This window comes from Pelodiscus sinensis, chromosome 30, assembly GCF_052426305.1.
Source record: "Pelodiscus sinensis isolate ZL-2025 chromosome 30, ASM5242630v1, whole genome shotgun sequence".
In the NCBI taxonomy this organism is placed as follows: domain Eukaryota; kingdom Metazoa; phylum Chordata; order Testudines; family Trionychidae; genus Pelodiscus; species Pelodiscus sinensis.
The window spans coordinates 12,247,987-12,266,416 of record NC_143081.1 but is presented as its reverse complement, the minus strand read 5'-3'; the positions used below and the strand labels follow the sequence as shown (position 1 = coordinate 12,266,416).

Below are 18,430 nucleotides of genomic sequence, written 5' to 3'. Positions count from 1 at the left end.
GGCCAAGGAGAGAGCCTTTTGTATTTTCTGGGAGGGGTAAGGAGTGGGACTCATTTTGATCATGGTACTGGTCCCCCTACCTCCAGCCACCCAGGCCACCATCCCCACCTCAGACATTGACTCGAGCTAGGCTGCTGCCAGCCCCACCAGCCCTGGTCCTTCTTCCACTACCTCCTAGCAGGGCTCCCAGCCACCTGCCCCCTGCCATCTGGCTCCTACCCACCAGCTCCCGACCAGGGCTCTGTAGTATAGAGACATCCATTGTCCTGCCGAACCACCAAAGTTGCCGGACCAGAGAGGCCCGGTATAATGAAATTAAGAGCGTTAGGTTTTAGCAAAATATGCCCATGAAAGGGTATTGAATTACTCTCAGATTTTGAAGGTAAAATCATAAAAGCTGCCTTACAAGACCCGTCTAGCCCAGTGTACCATCTTCCAACTGTGGCCAATGCCAAGTGCCCCAGAAGGAATGAACCAAACACAGAATCTTCAATTCTCCATCCCCTTTAATCCATTCTCATCCCTGACGAATAGATGCTAGGGATGCCATTCTTGCCCATCCCAGATAATAGCCATTCATGGAAGTATTTTTCAATGAATTTATCTATTTCACATCTTGTGTGTGTATTTTATTCTCGGTCTCAGAGGAATACCATGTTAGCTTGTAACAAGAACGAGTGGCCCTATAGCACCATAAAGACTTCCAAATATGCATGTGTACCATGAGCTTTTGTGGGCAAAGCTCGTTTCTTCAAATGAGCTTGAGTGGAAATGGCATTGTGGGCACACAAGCTCATCTGAAGCAGATGCAGCCATAGAAGGTTATCGATTCCAGGTTTCCATCAGTGTAACTGACAGCATGAACCACTTTCCACCAGTTTTTAACAATGTTCTATCTCTAGATACGTGCTATGGAGAGAGCAGAAAGAAGAAACCAAACACCCATTGTGGAATTTATCCTTCTGGGATTTGGAGAGGTCCCGGAACTGCAGCCTCTCCTCTTCCTGCTGTTTCTGGTCATCTATCTTGTGACAATGGGTGGAAACAACCTCATTCTTGCATTAGTTGTGTCCAGTCGACACCTTCACACCCCCATGTACTTCTTCCTGGGGAACTTGTCCTTCCTGGATCTCTGTTACAGCTCCTCCATCCTGCCCAGGCTTCTGACCAGTCTCCTGACTGGGGACAGAAACATCTCTGTTAAGGGCTGCCTGGTGCAATTGTATTGGTTCTCTATCATGGCAGCTACGGAATTTTGGCTGCTGACGGCCATGTCTTATGATCGGTATTTAGCAATATGCCGTCCCCTCCATTACGCTGCTCTGATGAATGGCAGGATTTGTGGCCAGTTAGTGGTGGTGTCTTGGATAAGCGGCTTTCTACTTGGCATCATAGCCAACAGCTTTGTGTTCCAATTAACATTCTGTGATTCTAAAGAAATCGACCATTTCTTTTGTGATTTCTCACCCATGATAAAACTGTCCTGCAGCAACACCCGGACTCTGGAACTAGTGACATATAGTGACTCTACCATAGGGGCACTTGTACCCTTGCTACTGACCCTGGCATCCTACATTTGTATCATCACCACCATCCTGAGAATCCCTTCCAGCACCGGGAGGCAAAAGGCCTTTTCCACCTGCTCCTCCCACCTCATTGTGGTGACAGTTTTATACGGGACCCTGATCGCTGTCTATGTGGTTCCCACAAACAACACTCCCAAGGTCCTACACAAAATGTTCTCGCTCTGCTACACAGTTCTGACTCCCATGATTAACCCCGTCATCTATTGCCTAAGAAACAAGGAGGTGAAAAAGTCTCTGAGAAATGCTATTTTGAAACTGGTTGCTTTTGGAAACAGGCATCAAATCTGAAAGGACAAATTTTAGCACATAGTAAAATAGAAATGAACAGATTTTTAGGCCTGGTGTACACTAGGAGTATGTCTACACTACATGGCTCTGTCGACAGAGCCATGTAGATTACCTTTGTAGACATAGGAAAATGAAGAGGCGATTTAAATAATCGCCACTTCATTTAAATTAAAATGGCTGCTGCACTGTGCCGATCAGCTGTTTGTCGGCACAGTGCAATAGTCTGGACGCTCCGTGGTCGACATCAAAGCCCTTTGTTGACCTCCCCGTTATGCCTCATGGGATGAGGTTTACCGGGGAGGTTGACAAAGGGCTTTGATGTTGACCGTGGAGCGTCCAGTCTATCGCGCTGAGCAAACCACTCATCGGCACAGCGCAACAGCCATTTTAATTTAAATAAAGCAGTGATTATTTAAATCGTGGCTTCATTTTCCTATGTCTACAAAGGTAATCTACATGGCTCCATGTAGTGTAAACATACCCTAGGGCTGTGTCTAGACTGGCAAGTTTTTCCGCAAAAACTTGCCAGCTGTCTACACTGGCCGCTTGAATTTCCACAAGAGCACTGACTTTGTAATGTACAAAATCAGTGCTTCTTGTGGAAATACTATGCTGCTCCCATTCGGGCAAAAGTTTTTGCACAAAAGGGCCAATGTAGACAGCTCAATTTTGTTTTGCGCAAAAGCGCATCTAGATTGGCACAGACGCTTTTCTGCAAAAAGTGCTTTTGTGGAAAAGCGTGCCTGACAATCAAGACGCTCTTTTCTGCAAATGCTTTTTAAAAAAAACTTTTCCATTAAAAGCATTTGCAGAAAATCATGCCAGTCTAGACCTAGCCTAGGAGTTTAGGTAGACTTTAGCTTCATAAGATCGATTTTCTAAACCACTGGTTCCCAACTTTTTTATACCATGGACTGACAAACTCATTCAAAAGCTATTGGCATACCGGCACTAAAAATGTGTATATTCAGTATGGTAACTTTGAGAGGTCACATGTCGTTTTACATCGCATCTGTACACACATAATACATGTCATTGCAATGGTAGCCCCTGGCAAATAAGGCATATCAAAGGAAGGGAGACAAGATGGTTAAGAAGAATTAGAAAACCTGCTGCACATGTATATTTGAAAAAAACAATAAAATAGGTGCTAATATTTGTTAAAGTATATTCTCTTGCTCTAAACTTTGGTCTCAACGGTACCAGAATTAAACAGGTGGTAGTTAGCAGGTCTGACTGGGCTGATACATTCTACACCAGACTCAACACACAGCCCGTGGGCTACACAGAGTCCATGGCTTGTTTGTTTGCAGCCTGCAGTACGATTTGGGTTTACACGGGGCTCAACACGCGGCCCAGAGCTGGGATCCTTTGAACATGGCCTCCACTGGGAACACGCGCCTCAACAGTGAGTCAATATAATGGTCTTTTGTTGATATGCTCTTTAGTAGTTGAAGTCCTGGACTGTCATGTCATTGCTCATTAAAAGTGCTGTCATGTGGGTAGAAATTGGGTAACTATTGCATTGTATTAATATCAGAACTGATTTACATGGGGCCTGTGCCTTATGTAATCTTGCCTTAATCTTTGTATTTATGCCCAGCCATATGAAATTATATATTTGCATCTATTTGCATGTAGATGCAACCACACTTAAGTTGCGGCCCTCGGCATGTGCTGTGAATATCACTCTGGTCCCTGGGGCTTCCAAAGTTGAGTAACCCTCCTCTCCACATTTATATTTGCGTATGCACTTAATAATGAATAATAATAATGTGTGTGCACAAGCTGGAGGCCAAGGGGAGGCTCCCACAGAGCAAGGAGACAGGAGAACGGGGTTGCAGTGACAGCTGCCCATCCCATGGTGCTCAGCTGTGCTGGCCAAGGCAGCCACTCAAAATGCCGGGCCAGGTAGCAGCCATTGGAGCTGGAACTAGGGCCCGGCTCCCATCACAGCACAACCAGCTACCAACTGCCCCAATCACACTGCTGCGGCGTAGGGAAGTAGGGGGGTAGAGAATTCCTTGGGAACCCCATTGGGTGGAGCTAAATAAAAGCTGGGGGTGTGGCCAGTCACAATCCACACATCGGTGGGTGGGAACTGCTGTTCTAAACCATGAGTTCCAGCCCACCAACATCCTTTATAAAATTGCCTTTATGGGCAGAGATATGCATCTAGCAAAGATGCTGTGGACAACATATCTCATGTAACCTACTGCCTGTAACGTCCCAGTCTGCTGCACCTGTATATGTTCCTCCTGGGCATGTATCACTCTTGTGTGGAAAGTTAGATACGCAGTACAGAATAGCTTTTGGTTTTAAATGTGCGATTGAAACCCATCAAGGGAGTTTCCAGTTCTTGGACACCTCCATATCTGGGGGATCACCTGTAAGCAGCCTGCTTTGTCCTTTGAGTCTCAGCGGGGGTTGGTCCAAAGAAGACATGTGACCAGGGAAATTCATGGAAGTCGGGAAAGAGAACAAGTTCCCAGCCGAAGGGGAATCTATAAAACAATGGGACTGAACCGTTGTTTCTAAACTAAACACCTTGGCTGGCCAGACACACCCAGGGAAATAGTGAGGGACCCTAGAGAGAAAAAGATCTTCCCTTGCTTGGGGGTCTGGCTGAAATAAAACCGTTTGTAATAAGTTTGCAATAAGTTTTAGTGTGATAGACCTGGCTGTGCATTTTCTGTTATTTTAAATTTGTTATTCACCGTGCTCTGTTTTCTCTTGAAACCTATGAAATCCTCCTCTTTGTACTTAATAAAATCACTTGTATTTCCTATCCAGCCCCGTGTAAATAAGTGTTACCTGGGGGAGCCATCAGTGTGTACGTTCTCGCTTTCATTGTTAAAGAGGGCTTGCTGGAGTGGTTCATTTGGGGTTCTGATCCGAGTTGGGGGTTGGTTTCCTGGAAGCTGGGCCCGAACTGCATTTCCCCTGGACCTGAAGAGATTGCTCTTCGTCAAGGGGTCAGAGGTCTCAGCTCGGTGCCTCGGCTGCAGGAGACAGGGAGATCAACACTCCAGGAAGCACCTGCAAGAAGTCATCTGTAACTGCCCCTCCATCACACCCTTTGATTCTTAGAGGGAGAATGAAACAGTAACAGGACACGTGCAGATGGAAGGGGCAATTAATGATTTCTTTGTCCTGGCTTTCACCAAGAAGGGAGGCCGAGCATCAGCAATGACAGTTTAAATGGGGTAGGTTCAAATGCTCAAATAAGGGAAGGACAAGACAAAAGTTACTTAGACAAGTCACCAGGGCCTAAGAAATGCATCCTGCATTATGATTGTAGGGGTCATACTGGACCACAAGTTAAACACGAGTCAACAGTGCAACACTGTTGCAAAAAAAAGCAAACCTGATTCAGGGAGGCATTAGAAGGACTGTGGTGAGTAAGACACAGGAAGTCATTCTTCCACTCCGCTCTGCACTGCTCTGATGAGGCCCCTACTGGAGTATTGTGTCCAGTTCTGGGCACCACATTTCAAGAAAGATGTGGAGAAACTGAAGAAGGTCCAGAGAAGAGCAACAAAAATGATTAAAGGTCTAGAAGACATGAAGGAAGACTGAAATAACTGGGTTTGTTTAGTTTAGAAAAGAGAAGACTGAGAGGGGACATGGTAGCAAAAAGGGTGCTACAAGGAGGAAGGAGAAATATTGTTCTTCTTGGCCTCTGATGACAGAACAAGAAGCAATTGGTTTATATTGCAGCAAGGGAGATTTAGGTTGGACGTTAGGAAAAACTACCTAGCTGTCAGGGTGATGAAACACTGGAATAATTTGCCTAGGGTAAGTAAGACGGTGCCTGGTCCTGCCGTGAGGGCAGGGGACTGGATTCGATGACCTTTCAAGGTCCCTTCCAGTTCTAGCATTCTGTGATTCTACTCCAGGAGCTGATTGAGGAAATATCTGAGACATTAGTGATTATCTTTGAAAACTCAGGGAATTTGAGAGTGATTCCAGTTGACTTCAAAAGGACAAATACAATGCCCATCCATAGAAAAGGGAAAGAATCACAATCCAAGGAATTCCAGACCAGTCACTTGAACTTCTCTACAAGGAAAGAAAATGGAGCAAATCCCTCAGAAATCTATTTGCAAACATCTACAAGCAAATAAGTTGATGAGTGCAGAACAAATCATGTCAAACCCATTTCATTGCTTTCTTTGAAGGGGTAACAAGCCTTGTGGGTAAGATGCAGATGTGGAATTTCTATCATTTCATTGAATCATAGAGTCATAGAGCTGGAAGAGACCTCAGGAGGTCATCAAGTCTAGCCCCCTGCCCAAAGATCTTAATGACTCCTGAGATCTCTTCGGGTACGTCTAGACTACCGGGTTTTGTCGACAGAAGTTTTGTCGACAGTATCTGTCGACAAAACTTCTGTCAACAAAGAGCATCCAGACACATTGAGTTCTGTCGACAAAGCAAGCAGAACTCTGTCGACAGAAGGTGTTATGCCTCGTAAAATGAGGTTTACCAGCGTCGACAAAACTGCTGACATAACGTCGACAGAACTCAGCGGTAGTGTAGACGCTGGTATAGTTTTGTCGACAAAAGTCCACTTTTGTCGACAAAACTCGGTAGTCTAGACACACCCTTCCAGACCTAGGATTCTATGATTCTGTGATCAGTTCTGACTACGCTAATTTTCTTTTGAATGAGACATTCCCTTTTTCTCTATTGGTTTGTCTTTAGGGTCAACAGTTCTCCTGTCTCCATTATTTTCCCTTTGAAATCAGTTGTCTTCCATGACTTGCCCTTTGAGGTTAGTACTAAGACTGTCCTAGTGCCATAGTTTTTCTTTTCTAAAAATAAATATTAACTTTCCCTGCACAATAATGTAAATTTTCACCAACATCTATGTTCAGGTATCTGGAGGAAAAATTACTAGCCAGGAGAGACATTACCAACAAGGAAATACACTAAGAATCACTGTAGGGTCTAGGTGGGTCGGCCAGATCCCAAAGCTCAGTTTCTGTGGAGGATTGGTCACTGCCAAGGATAGCAGAGAATGAGAAATGTAATGAAAAGATTATCATATTATTTCAGAAAATCTGAAGAATTAGGCTGAAGGTGCAGCTGGTTTGGACAGGTTGTGACTGGCTGAATATGCTCTCCTTATTTGTGTTTGATTCTGCAGTTACGAATATCGACTCTATGTTACACCGTTGTCATGCCCACTGGGAAAGATGTTGTCAGTAGGATGTTGGGATGGGCCTAGATAGAAGGCTGGGTTGGGCCTATTAGCGGTAATTAGCCATTAGAGAAAACAACAAGCCTTAAGAGAACCTCAGCTCTCATCTCCTGAGAACTCTCCAGCGGTTGCTATGACACTAAGAGAGAGGTTGGGGGAGTCACCAACCAACATGACTCTGGACTCCCTCACGTAATGTCTTTATTTGTCCATAAATCATCTGGGAACCAACTTTGGAAACAAAGGGTTCCCACCCCATCTGAATCTCTATATAGCAGGGAGTGAGCTCATTGGTTCTTTTCATTCCCTATAGAAGAGGACTCCTACAGAGACCCACAGAACAAAGACAGACCTGAGGGAAGTGCTGGATCCAGGCGAAAGGGATTTTTAGCCTTTGTAAAGGAACACAAGTTCCAAAGCAAATGCAGCATGTGCCTTGAGAATCTACCGGAGGGCTGGTGTCATCAGTGCAGGTGAGATGTGACTCATTCACAGCCAGTCTGACCAGCGTGTTTGCTTGCTTGTGGCTTCATGTGTGTGTTTGCTTGCTTGCTAGATGAGCGGCTTTGGCCGGTTTGCTATCTCTTGTCTCTTACCAGCTACCTCTGTAGTTAATAAAAGTGCAGTTTGACTTTAACCAGGGTGACACTAAGTGAACTCTATGCAGGAAAATCTCTCAGTCGGGGAACCAGAGATGAGCATATTTTCCTCCACATTCAGACTGGGAGAGTCAGATTGGGAAACAAACACCTAGTGGTTGTTGTTTGGACCAGGGCGGGATGCTACTCCTGTGGGTTCTTACATGGCTGCCGTTTCAGTAGAGCGGGGGAGACAGCATCCGTCTGTATCGGGACATGTCTTGTTTGTCCTTCCACTCCCCTGACTATCAGGGAGAAAGGGGAAAGTATTCTATGAATTTCTCCTCCACCCCATCCCTTCACCAGCCAGGAGTGGGAGGCAGGCAGGAAATCCAAGTATTTCCACTCGCTCACTTATCGTTAATGGAACAGGAAGAAAAGCAAGCCACGTCCCAGTATGCATGGCTGCTGTCCCCTCTGCTCCACTGGCATTCTAGGCTGGAGAGCCGGTGGGGATCTGGACTGTCTCTTCTCTAGTGCTGCTCAGTCAAAGAGCTCCCATGTCACCAGAACTAGGTGTGTCCCTGCCCATGTGAATGGGACCGGCCCCAGCAGCCTGGTGTGAGAGGGAGCCCAGTCTGGGGGGCTGGAGGACTCAGTGAAGCCCCAGGTGCAGGGAGAACCCTGGGGGGACCCATCACAGATGGGTTATAGCAAAACATGCCTATGGGAGAGCAGTGAGTAGCTCTCAGATTTAGCCCATAGAAACAGCCATCGTGAGTCAGACCCAAAGTGCTTCTAGGGCAGTCTCCTCTCCTCCAGCTTTGGCAGGTACAAGGCGCTTCAGAGGGAGTGACGTGAATAAAGTGAAGTGAACACGTAATTATTGAGTGACCCACTCGCTTTTTCTTGTCCTATAGTATGCCTGGGTCCTACTCAATAATCTTGACTCTCATTTGGTCGTGTGGTCTCTTGAATGTATCATAGAAGGAATCAAAATGGGCTTAAACTGCAGCAAGGGAGGTTTAGGTTGGACGTTAGGAAAAAGTTCCTAACTGTCAGGGTGGTCAAACACTGGAATAAAATCCCTGTGGTAGGAAAAACACCGCAGCAGCCCAACACTGTAGCATTCAATTTCAGAAAGGGAAACTACACAAAATTCAGGAAGTTAGTTAAACAGAAATTAAAAAGTACAGTGAGAAAAGTAAAAGCTCTGCAAGCTGCATGGAAACTTTTCAAAGACACCATAACAGAGGCCCAACTTAAATGTATACCCCAAATTAAAAAACACAGTGGCTACATCTACACTGGCACCCTTTTCCGGAAATGCTTAAAACGGAAAACTACATTGACAGGATGCTTTTCCATAAAAGCACTTTTTGCGGAAAAGCGTCCGTGCCAATGTAGACGTGCTTTTCTGCAAAAAAGCCCCGATCACCATTTTCGTGATCAGGGCTTTTTTGCAGAAAAGAAATCTGGGCTTCCTGCCCTTTTCCGGAACAGTTTTCCAGAAAAGGACTTTTGCCCGAATGGGAGCAGCATAGTTTTTCTGGAAATACACTGACGATTTTACATTAGATCGTCAGTGCTTTTCCGGAAATTCAAGGGGCCAGTGTAGTCAGCTGGCAAGTTATTCCGGAAAAGCAGCTGATTTTCCAGAATAAGTGGCCAATGTAGACACAGCCAGTAAGAGAACCATAAAAGTGCCCCCATGGCTTAACAACGAAGTAAAAGAAGAAGTGAGAGATAAAAAGGCATCTTTCAAAAAGTCGATGTCAAATCTTAGTGCAGAATAAAGGAAAGACCATAAATTTTCTCAAAATAAGTGTAAAAATATAATAAGGAAAGCCAAAAGAAGAGTTTGAAGAGTAGCTAGCCACAAACTTGAAAAGGAATAGCAAAATGTTTTTTAAGTACATCAGAAGCAGGAAGCCAGCTAAACAACCAATGAGGCCCATGGATGACCGAGATGCTAAAGGAGCCCTCAAAGATGATAACGTCATTGCAGAGAAACTAAATTAATTATTTGATTCCGTCTTCATCGCTGAGGATATTGGGGATATTCCCAAACCTCAACCATTCTTTTTAGGTGACAAATCTGAGGAATTGTCCCAGACTGAGGTGTCATTACAGGAGGTTTTGGAACAAATTGATAAACTTAATAGTAACAAGTCACCTGGACCAGATGATATTCACCCAAGAGTTCTGAAAAAACTCAAATGGGAAATTGTGGAACTATTAACCGTGCTTTGTAACCTATCCTTTAAATTGGCTTCTGTACCTAATGACTGGAAGATAGCTAATGTAACACTAATATTTAAAAAGAGCTCTAGAGGTATTCCTGGCTATTACAGACCGGTAAGTCTAATGTCAGTTCCAGACAAATTAGTTGAAACTATAGTAAAGAATAAATTTGTCAGACACATAGATTAACATAATTTGTTGGGGGAAAGTCATCATGGTTTCTGTAAAGGGTAATCATGCCTTACTAATCTGCTAGAGTTCTTTGAGGAGGTCAACAAACATGTGCACAAGGGGATCCAGTGGATATAGTGTACTTAGATTTCCAGAAAGCCTTTGACAAGGTCCCTCACCAAAGGCTCTTAAGTAAAGTAAGTTGTCACGGGATAAGAGAAAGTCCTTTCATGGGTTGATAACTAGTTAAAAGACAGTTTACCAAATGTACAAAAGCCAGACACACATGGGGCAGGATTTAATGCCTCTGAGGGTTCTGAGGGAGTTGGCAGATGTCACTGCAGAGCCATTAGCTACCATCTTTGACAACTCATACCAATCGGGGAGGTCCTGGACGATTGGAAAAAGGCAAATGTAGTGCCCATCTTTAAAAAAGGAAAGAAGAATCCAGGGCACTACAGATCAGCCAGCCTCACCTCAGTATCTGGAAAAATCATGGAGAGGTTCCACAAGGAATCCATTTTGAATCACATGGAAGAGAGGAAAGTCATCAGGAATAGTCAGAAGGGACTCTGCCAAGGCAAGTCAAAGCTCTGTTTAATGTCAGGCTACAGACTAGTCTAGACTGCAGGTGTTTTCTGGGACACGTCCAGTATCCATGGGAAAAAAGGATGGAAAGTGGACGAGTTCTCTTGCCATCCCTGTAAACTTTGTTTTAGGCGGAAGAAGGGATGGCTCGAAAGAGGACGTGTTTCCACCTCTTTCGAAAGAACAGCTGAAAAAGATATGTAAATTGCAGATCGCAATTTGCATATCTTTTTCCGACTTCTTTTTTGGAGTGTAGACGTAGCCTGAGACTTGAAGGCTATTGTCAGCTGGGGTGCAGCATCCTTTGCATTCTGCCAGAGCTCCCTCATCGCCCTTCCTTCTTTTAGCAAACTTAATTAAATTCCTCCTTTGGTAGCACCCCTTCCAAACCATGCTCTTGTTCCTTTCTCGGGGGGGGGGGGGGGGCAGCCCTTTGTACATGGTGGGAGGGGTAAGCAGATCAGTAGACAAGGGAAGCCTTTGTCAATTACTCCCTTATGCCTCATGAAATGAGGTTGACAGGAGAGGTTGACAAAGGCTTCCCTTGTCGACTGATCCGCGCTTTGACTCACGCGCTGTGCCGACAATCAGCTGATCCGGCACAGCTTGGAGGCCATTTTTATTTTAATGAAGCCGGGGATATTTAAATTCCCACTTTATTGACTATGTTGGGTAGCCTATTTTACATGCCTCTGTCAGCAGAGGCATATAATCTAGATGTACCCCTGGTGTAGACACAGCTTCAGTGGGCACATCATAAATCAGAGGCTGAGGAGACCAGAAAGTAGGATATATGGAGAAGATTGCAGGGGGAGATCAAGCAGGAGATTTCAGATTTATGGGCTCTGACACTTTTGTTTTAAATGCTTCTACTTCTTTAAAAGGACCTGTATTATATACTTCAAAACATTTGGGCTGCATCTAGACTAGCATGATTTTGCGCAAAAGTGTCCACTTTTGCACAAAATCTTGCCGCCTGTCTACACTGGCCGTGAGTATTTGAGCAAGAACACTGACTTTGTACTGTACAAAATCAGTGGTTCTTGTGCAAATACTCCGACGCTCCCGCTCAGGGATAAGCCCTCTTGCGCAAGTATTCTTGCGCAAGAGGGCAAGTGTAGACAGCCAAGTTAATTTCTTGAACAAGAGAGCATCTACACTGGCACAGATGCTTTTGCACAAAAGATGTCTTCTGCGCTAAAGCATTCATGCCAGTGTAGACGCTCTCTTGCGCAAATACTTTTAAAGGAAAAAACTTTTCCGGTAAAAATATTTGCGCAAAATCTTGCCAGTCTAGACGCAGCCTTGGAGAAATGAACAATCTCTTTCTGACAATAATCCTATGTGAGACCTGGATATGTACACAGGTAGCTATCACAACCCACTGTCTGTATCACATATTCTCACGGCTAATTTTTTCCTGCTAGCTAGTTCAAAGTGAGTGAACGTACATATACCCAAATTGTGAATGACTTAACAGATATCTCATTTCCAACAGATATTTTGTTATTTCTTCAAGGTGTGCGGTGATGATGTAGATGCAATAAAGATGAGTCAGATTTCTACCTAATAAGTCTTTGTTTCAAGTTCAAAAGAGCTTGCAGGAGTTAATAGGACATTTCTTGTAATTCAATATGGCTTCATGCTTTTGACTCACAATGTATGGAAGATTCTTCCACCTACCTTCCGCTGTTCATTGACAACTTCATTCTTCCAGTGGAGAGACACAGCAGTGGGAATTTACCTCCTCCAGGTTTCTTTCGGTGAAACTGACAGCACAAAACTGCACTTCACCAATATTGATTAATTTTCTATTTCTAGATACGTTGTATGGAGAAAGAAGGAGGAGGAAACCAAACGCACATCATGGAATTCATCCTCCTGGGATTTGGGGAGGTCTCTGAACTGCAGCCTCTCCTCTTCCTGCTGTTTCTGGCCATCTACATTGTGACAATGGGTGGGAACATCCTCATTGTGGTGTTAGTTGTGGCTGATCAGCACCTTCACACCCCCATGTACTTCTTCCTAGGGAACTTGTCTTTCCTGGACATCAGTTATCCCTTCACCTTCCTGCCCCAGCTGCTGGCCAGTCTCCTGACTGGGGACAGAACCATCTCTGTTAAGGGCTGCCTGGGGCAATTTTATTGGTTCTCTATCATGGCACCTACAGAACTTTTGCTGCTCACAGCCATGTCATATGATCGATATCTAGCAATATGCCATCCCCTCCGTTATGCTGTTCTGATGAATGGCAGGGTGTGTGCCCAGCTCGTGGCAGGGTCCTGGATAAGCGGCTTCCTGCTTGGCACCATAGGAAATAGCTTTGTGTTCTCATTAACATTCTGTGATTCCAAAGAAATCGACCATTTCTTTTGTGATTTATCGCCCATCATAAAACTGTCCTGCAGTGACACCTGGACTCTGCAACTGGTGACATTTATTGTTGCTACCACAGGGGCTCTTGTGCCCTTGCTACTGACTCTGACGTCCTACATTTGTATCATCACCACCATCCTGAGGATCCCTTCCAGCACCGGGAGGCAAAAGACCTTTTCCACCTGCTCCTCCCACCTCATTGTGGTGTCAGTTTTCTATGGGACTCTAATTGCTGTCTATGTGGGTCCAACAACCAACACTCCCAAAATGCTACACAAAATATTCTCGGTCTTCTACACAGTCCTGAATCCCATGATCAACCCCGTCATCTACTGCCTGAGAAACAAGGAGGTCAAAGAGTCTTTGAGAAAAATTGTTCTGAATCTGGTTGCTTTCAGAAACAGGCACAGAGTCTGAAAGGACAAATTTTAGCAGTTAGTAAAATAGAAATGAACTCCTCCAGTTTCTAAGGGCTGGTCTACATTTGGAGTTTAGGTTGAATGTGGCTGTGTAAGGTTGATTTTCTGAACTTCGAGCCCACACTGCCAAGACTGTTCCTGTTAATGGCCACTGAAGTCAATTTCAGTCCTCCTGTTGTTCACCAAGAGTATCGCAAAATGTTACCTTACATGTCAAATTTACGGCAATGTAGACTGAGCGTTGAGAAAGTCGATGCTTTTGGCCCTTGGGAAGCATCCCACAATCTATTGCCTTGCTCCACTGATTTCCAACTGAACAGGAAAAAGCCCGGGAAAGTTTGAATTTCATTTCCCCGAGTGGCACATATGGTGTTGACTATTTGTTGTTTTTTAAGTTTATCTTGTACAGCAATTAAGGTGACGGTCTGTAGTTCCTTGGGTTGTAATTATCTCCTTTCTCTAATTTCAAAATAATTTCAAAATAACGGATGGCTTATTTAAAAAACTGTAAATCTCATTCCATGAAGAATAATGCTTATTTCGGAATAGCAGTGGTGTGACACTAGATATTGTGGGTTGTTGCATCATAGCACTACACAGTTATGATGCTATGCCATGTTCTTTGAGTGCTTGGCAATCCAAACACACCTCTGTTGTCAGGATCCAAAACAGTTCATACAGAAAAGAAGGAATCCTTATTTACTTAGTGGCATTTGAGAAAAGCACACAACTCTCCTGCAAATGCATTTGGGGCCTCGCAGTTTACTGAATCTTGGATAACAGAAAATGTTCTGCTGTGGTGGGAGTAAAATAAATGATGAGAGCAAACCAAAGAAACAGAAAAGGACAGGGAAAAGAAGTTCAGCAAAATAACCCCAAACCCAAACAGTTTGTCCTTTTATCAGGAGAGCAGGCATTCTCCTTTCAAGGGCGGCCATTTCCACGAGGCGTACAGATAGTTCGGATTAGAAGCCTAATCCGAACTATCTAGTCCGTGCCGCGTGTAGCCGCGCGGCACGGGGTTCGCACTAGCCGGCTTTTAAAAATGGCGGCACCGGCTTTATGCTAATGAAGCCCGGGAAATTCAAATCCCGGGCTTCATTAGCAAGTTCGGTATGCCTGTATTACCCCGCTAGGGGGGTAGTGTAGACATACCCTCGGTGTAGCTCTGAGGCCCTGCACCTTCCAGGAGGCCCAAAACCAGCCTGTGACCACATATCAAGATTCCTGAAGTGACCCCCCCCTACGGTGAAAATTAATATCCACCCTGGGGTTAGGGGATTGGTCTTTTCTGGCCTTACAATCTGCAAAGCACACGTGGCACTGAGCAGCCTCTGATGATTCCATGTGCAGCTGCTTGATTCCTAGAACTAACATTGAGTGAGTAGGGGTAATGCAGGGGGAGAGGCTCAAATATGCAGAGGGGCTGGCCAGGGGCAGGACAGGGTGTGGCAGTGACATCACAAGGCCTTTTTCGGCATCTCCGCTGATTGGTTAAAGGATGTTGAGAGGTGGTGAACTCATAGAGAGTCCATGACAACGGCCAGGCTGGACAGGATGCAGGGCTGGGGCAATTTCAGACTCCCGTAGCTTTGCAACCGGGAGTCATCTCGAGGTTTGCTCTTCCCTAGAGCACTCTCAGGCCTCGAACATGGACACAAGGAGGAATTTTATTGGACTTTCCTTCAAATCCAATGCTGAAAAAAGACACACATCTCTGCGGAGAAGGTAAGAGCCTGGGATAGATCTGGTGCTGGCCAAATGCAAGTTGTGGGAAACACTAAAATTGGAACTATTATTTTCCCACCGAGGCTTTTTGTTCCTCACCACTGGGGACAGTGGAATTTGTGTCTTTTGTTTCCCCTTTCCCATAGCTTCCTGCCCGGCCAGAGTCTCACTGTGGAGTGGATGAGAGAGTGATAGGGAGAAGACTCAGGACTTTGTTCTCTTTGGGACCCAGCAAAGGAGCCAGAATGTATCATCTGCTTGGGGAACTGTTCTGCTTCTCTGCATTGGTTGGGTCTGAGCAGTTCCTGATTCTGTCAGGAATGGATTGTTACACCCGACTATCTGCCCTGTGGCTAAGGAAGTTGAGGATCTGTGTGTGTGTGTGTGTGTGTGTGTGTGTGTGTGTGTGTGTGTGTGTGTCACTGCCAGGAGTGTATAATACGAGGTGCCCTATTATCTGGAGTCCTTACAGATGATGTGCTGCTGTAGATCCCCATTTTTCCAGCCTTCCATTGTGCAGCTTTCCATGTTGACCTAATGACCAGCGCATGCAGGACCAGCAGCAGGCATCCTCCCATGGCCACTAGATGGCGATGCGGCCTCCCACTTCCCTACTCCCCTGACTATCTGAATTTTTGATCATCTGGTTGGGTGCTGGTCCCAATTTGTCATGACAAGCAGGGCTCTGCTGTGCAATAGCTAGGGGGTGCCACATGGTTTCAACAAAAATCCCCGACACACTTGACATGACACCACAATCTCCATGACATCTCCTGTAGAAAATACCAGACATGTGATATTTTCTCATCTATATCTTCTCAGTTTGTTTCCCAAACAGCTCAAATACTGGATTGTCTGGTTCAAAACCAGACCCCTAGCAACCCCAGTAATAGCTGGAGCAGGCAATTTTATTGGTATTTTATGACGTATAAATCTATTAAGAGGAGCAATTCCTTAGCCCAGGGGCAGGCAAAATCTGGCCCAGCAATCCTTTCAATCTGGCCCGGGGAATTCTTGAGGGAAAGCTAGCTTAATGAATAATATTTTGCTGTGAAAGTCGCGATGTGAGTTATCCCTTCTCCAAAATCTCATTTTGATTGGTGCATTGAGCCTTTTTGATGTCACAGCTACACAGCACGTGGCAGCTCCCTCTAACGTGTTTAATTGGTAGAGGCTAAGATTCAGGAACAAAAGGAAGCAGATCTTGAGAGAGTCTTTAAAAGAGGCTGCAAAAGTGACGAGGAGTCCTGTGGCACCTTATAGACTAACTGAAGTGTAGGAGCATAAGCTTTCATGGGCAAAGACCCACTTCGTCAGAGGCATGCGTCTGACGAAGTGGGTCTTTGCCCACGAAAGCTTATGCTCCTACACTTCAGTTAGTCTATAAGGTGCCACAGGACTCCTCGTCGCTTTTGCAGATTCAGACTAACACGGCTACCCTTCTGATACTTTAAAAGAGGCTGCTGGTTACGGGTAGAAGGAGGTGTGAATGAGGTGCTGAAAAAGTAACACCATTTCCAGTTCCATTGACCTTGGAAGAAATGTCTGACTCTCTTCTTCGGTCTCTCTTACATGTAGCTGCTTTAAATGGAGTAGGTTCCAAATGTCTTGAACTAGTTCACGAAGTTTTATCAAAGAGGGTGAACTGAAGATAATTGCTAAGTTTTAGAAACAGCTCCTGCAAGAGTGAGGAGTGCTTCCAGGAGATGGCAAGAGAGAAAGGTGACTGAATAGTTGAGGAAACCATTTCTCTTTTAAAAAACTGAACAATAAAATCTGTGTCCTTTTCATGTCTGCTCTGGGGCGGTATTTCAAAATAACAAGGCAGCATCGACACTACCAAGCCTGTTATGAAATAAGCTTATTTCAAAATACCCCCATTATTTCAAAATAGTTACGAGTTATTCTTCCTCACAAACAGGAGAGATTTGGAAATAACTTATTTCTAAATAACCTGGCAGTGTCGACATAGCCACATGGACTAATCACAATCAAAAGATGCTGAGTGTAAATGACTGTTTTAAAATGTAAAGAACAGTTCTCCAATGCACCAAGGAGTGCAGTAGAAGAGCAGTAGTATGTCCCTAGGGTGTGAAAATACTGGTCGGTGCCAGAGTATTAGCAGCTAAACTACGAGTCCCTCTCCCATTTCAGAGCTGTAAATGCTCCAGCCTTGCTCAAACTGCCTCTAGTGTTTGTTTTTGTGAATGTTTCCGGGATTATCTACTGACATCTCCTGCTCTGTCAGACTTGTCTCTTCTTGGAATGCGATTTTAACCCATCCCCTCTTTTTCAGCGGTGTTCAAAGTCCAGCACGGGGGACATCGCAGCTTTCCCGGGTGGTGGCATCGCAACCCTCCCAGGTGGTAGCGTCGCAGCCCTTCCGGGGTATGTCACAGCCCTCTCCAGTGACGTCGCAAGAGCCCTCCCGGGTGACGACATCAAAACAGCGCTCCGAGAGGACATCGCAGCCCACCCGGGTGACAGTGCCGGAGGCCACCCGGGTGACAGTGCCGGAGGCCACCCGGGTGACAGTGCCGGAGGCCTGTCACGGGACATCGCAGGTCTCCTGGGTGGTGGTGTCCCAGCCCTCCCGGGGGATATCACCGCTCTCCCGCGTGAGTGCTTCTCTGGCCCCACCACCCGCTCCTCCTGCCCCCACGCCCACTCCTCCGGCTCAGCCCTGCGGCCGTCGCCCCTCCAACTCATGGCGCCGGGGCCACCGGCCCCGGGCGACGCTGGACGCTGAGCTGGCAGGGGAAGCAGAGGGGTCAGGCGGCACCACCACGCCCCTTCCACCCATCCAGCCTCCCGCCGCTGCCGCCGCCATCCCTGAGCAGCCTAAGGAGGAGGTGCCTATGAATTTAGCACCGCCGCCCAGAGAGAGGAAGGTGCGGTGGGCGCCCCAGGCAGGGACTGGCCCCTTGCCCGACTCCCGCCTCTTCTCCAGCGGCGTTCCAACTCCCGCACAGGGGACACCGCAGCAGCCCTCCCAGGTGGTGACGTCGCAGCAGCCCTCTCGTGTAGTGACGTCGCAGCCCTCCCAGCCACCTGCTCCCCCCCCGACACCCACTCCTCCGGCTCAACCTTGCTGCCGCCGCCGGTTACAGCAGTGCTTTTTTCTTCTGCCGGAGGGCTACTTAAGCCTGGAGAGGGAGCGGATCCGCCAGCCCCAGGCGAAGCTGGCTGCTGAGTCAGCAGGCGGAGCAGAGGGGTCACGGAGCAGCGCCATGCCCCTACCATCCA

General features: G+C 46.1%; 2 pseudogenes; both read left to right on the top strand.

Annotated features, from left to right (window-relative positions):
* Positions 1-911: 911 nt before the first annotated feature.
* Positions 912-1,889, top strand: LOC142821292 (olfactory receptor 6C75-like; annotated as a pseudogene).
* A 10,602-nt stretch (positions 1,890-12,491) lies between these two features.
* LOC142821148 (olfactory receptor 5AP2-like) lies at positions 12,492-13,476 on the top strand (annotated as a pseudogene).
* Positions 13,477-18,430: the final 4,954 nt, after the last annotated feature.